At 40.6% G+C, this 3,468-nt stretch overlaps 1 pseudogene; it reads left to right on the forward strand.

Annotated features, from left to right (window-relative positions):
- Positions 1 to 304: 304 nt before the first annotated feature.
- LOC120137249 lies at positions 305 to 3,262 on the forward strand (annotated as a pseudogene).
- Positions 3,263 to 3,468: the final 206 nt, after the last annotated feature.

Consider the following 3,468-nt stretch of genomic DNA (forward strand, 5'->3'; position numbering starts at 1 on the left):
TTCTATGTTTAATTATAGTTTGCCCTCATTAAGTTGGAATCACGGCTCCATATCTGACGGTGACGCTGCATATTTTATTAGATACATCTTTTGACAACGAAAAAGTATTACAAAATGATCATATTTAATATTTTTTAATTCATATAAAATTTATATAATCATGATTTTGGAATATATAGATATGTATGGAACTGAGAGCACAAGACAACGAGCGTGACCGTCTATATTTGAATCCCGATTGGGATAGGCGTGGTGGGCAAGTTGCAGACTTTACTAGCCTTGGCCCATACATGAAAAGCACTAATGGTTAAGCCAGATTTTTCTGTTCATGAGGGTCAACATTTTCACCTGTTCAATCATCCTCATCTCCATTTAGTGAACCAAAGCAATATATTAAGTCGACCACTTTGCAAAGATAACCAGCTCACACCCACAATTCTCCCTCACAAAGTTTATGTTATAAACATGGCGGAGAAGAGCCTCAAAGAGAAATCTGGTTTCTTCTTTCCATATCTATGCTCAAAAGGGTTCCAAAAATCACCTTCTTCGTCGTCGCCGTCTGATGCTTTGTCGGTCACAGTTTCGGACCAGAAGAAGCCTGGAGGATGGAAAGCTATGCCGTTCATCTTAGGTTCAATTTCTCTACTCTTATCTGATATGTTTGTATCAGTTATCTGATAGTTTGTATATTAATGTTGAAAAGCGTTGGCGTTTGCAGGGAATGAAACGTTCGAGAGATTCGCAACCATTGGGTTGTTGTCGAATTTCATGGTATTTGACGAAGGGTACAACATGGAGCAGGTTTCGGCCTCGAATGTGATCTACATATGGTCCGGCGTGACCAACTTCGCACCGCTCATCGGTGCTTTCATCTCTGACGCCTACGTCGGAAGGTTTCTAACCATCGGCGTCTCTTCCGTCGCTTCATTTCTGGTACGTTCAGTCCACCACTATAGAAAACCTAGTAGGTGAAGAGAGGTCAACATCTTCTCGAATTTTTTTCTTGCAAGGGAAAAGAGATTTGGTCTCGACTTGTCGAAGATTTTTTCTTCTTACAGAAGCAAATTACATCTGATGCTGAGGTTAAATTAAACACGGGGCTAAATGTTCTCTCATGCATGTAATATGTTTTTTTTTGGAAACATGGCCCTGAATTGAATGGAATATTCCGGCCCCTTGTGCCGACTTTTTAAAGTATAAATCTTTTTCAATTTTGGTTTTAAAGTTCAATTATTTAAAGTATAAAAAATAAAAGTAATGGCCACAGTTCAAACAGGATGAAAGGTATGAAAATAATGGGAAAAAAGAAAAAAATAAAAAAATAAAAAATAAAGCAAAAAAATTGTCAATATTTTATACCAAGGAATAATCAATATTTTATTGAAAATTTGTTTTACAAACCAACCTGATATGATTCTTTTTTCAACTACTTATCTTTTACGTTAAGCATCATTGTCAATAATAAAATATTGTTTTTAATACTAACACTGCATGTTGGCATAGTTAATTTAATGCTTAATTAACATAGGTGGTTTTCTTCATATATGTGCAAAGTTGGTCTAATAATTAATATCCACGCTTCCATTAACATCTTTATAATAATTTTTTATAGTATTCAAATATGTATTAGTCGGTCAATATATCCATATAGAATAATAAAAAGCTTATGTTATGATTTTATATTCACAGGGAATGCTGACCATAACTTTGACGGCATGGATACCAGACCTGCAGCCTCCAAAATGCCTACCTGAGCAGAAATTACTCGGTCACTGCATTGGTCCAAGCATGGGTCAGATGGGAGTACTGATAACAGGGTTAGGCCTGTTATCGATTGGCACCGGCGGGATAAGACCGTGTAGCATTCCCTTCGGCATCGATCAATTCGATCCCACCACCGAAGAAGGGGCGAAAGGGATAAGCAGCTTCTTCAATTGGTATTACACCACATTCACGGTGGTCATATTGCTCACATTAAACCCTTGTGCTTTATATCCAAGACCAAGTTAGCTGGGTCCTTGGCCTCGGAATCCCTACCATCCTAATGGCGTCTTCGATCGTTTTGTTTCTCGTCGGAACGAGAATTTACGTGCACGTGAAGCCACAGGGAAGCATATTCTCGAACATTGCGCAGGTGTTCTTCGCCGCTTACAAGAAACGACACCTTCGGCTCCCTGCAGAGGGGCAGGAATGTGGTGTTTACTATGATCCTCCTGTAAAGGATTACGTGTTGTCCAAGCTACCCCTCACATACCAGTTCAGGTTTGTTGATTACATGGAATGTTGAACTGCATAAGTTGATTTTAGTGCACTAAACGTTTGTTAATGTTCTGACCTAGGTTCTTGAACAAAGCGGCAATAGTAACAGAGGACGATATCGAACCCGATGGTTCATTTAACCGATGGAGGTTGTGCAGCGTTCAAGACGTCGAAGAGGTGAAATGCATTATCAGAATCATCCCTGTATGGGCTTCTGGTATCATTAGTTTCACTGCCATGGGACAACAGGGGACATTCACCTTATCACAGGCTTTGAAAATGGACAGGCATCTAGGCCCCAAGTTCGAAATCCCCGCTGGTTCAATGGGGGTCATATCGATGATCACGATCGGGATTTACCTCCCGCTCTACGACCGTGTCATCGCTCCGGCTCTTCAAAAAATCACCAAGCGTGAAGGCGGGATAACGCTCCTACAACGAATCGGAATCGGCAACTTTTCGCAATTCTAGCCATGATCGCCGCCGGAGTGTTCGAACAAAAGAGAAGAAACTCAGCCATAATGCACCCCGATGCCCCACCAATCTCGGTCTTCTGGCTATCTCCTCAGCTCGTTCTCATGGGCTTCTGCGAGGCATTCAACATTCTCGGACAGATCGAGTTCTTCAACAAACAATTCCCCGATCACATGAAAAGCATAGCCAATTCTCTCCTCTTTGTTCCTTTGGCGGTTCGAGCTACCTGAGCAGCTTGGTAGTCAATATCGTTCATCACGTCACCGGCGGCCACGGCCACCCCGACTGGCTGACGAACGATATTAATGCCGGCAGAGTGGATTACTTTTACTATCTGATAGCAGTGATGGGGTTATTCAACTTCATTTATTTCCTCTACGTTGCACATCGGTATCGGTACAAGGGCCAAGTGCAGATCATATCGAAATCCGAATCGGACGTCGAGTTATATCCGATAACATGAAGTAGGTGATGTTAATGTAAGCTAGCTACCAAAATAATGTAAAAACACCATAATTTGGCACTCATTTAGGGCAAGCCTTAATTATTTGCCTTATCGTTTCCATATGTAGTCTACTTCGTTGCGACATACGTATTATTGTCTTTGAAAAACTTGCCTAACGATGAGATACTGAGATGTGACAATAACGAGGAACTAAGATACGAAGATAAGAAATATTATAATAATAAGATGTATATTTTACGGTAAAGTACACAAATGGTCCCTTACTATAA

Source organism: Hibiscus syriacus, unplaced genomic scaffold (genome assembly GCF_006381635.1).
Source record: "Hibiscus syriacus cultivar Baekdansim isolate YM2019G1 unplaced genomic scaffold, ASM638163v2 tig00110655_pilon, whole genome shotgun sequence".
In the NCBI taxonomy this organism is placed as follows: Eukaryota; Viridiplantae; Streptophyta; class Magnoliopsida; order Malvales; family Malvaceae; genus Hibiscus; species Hibiscus syriacus.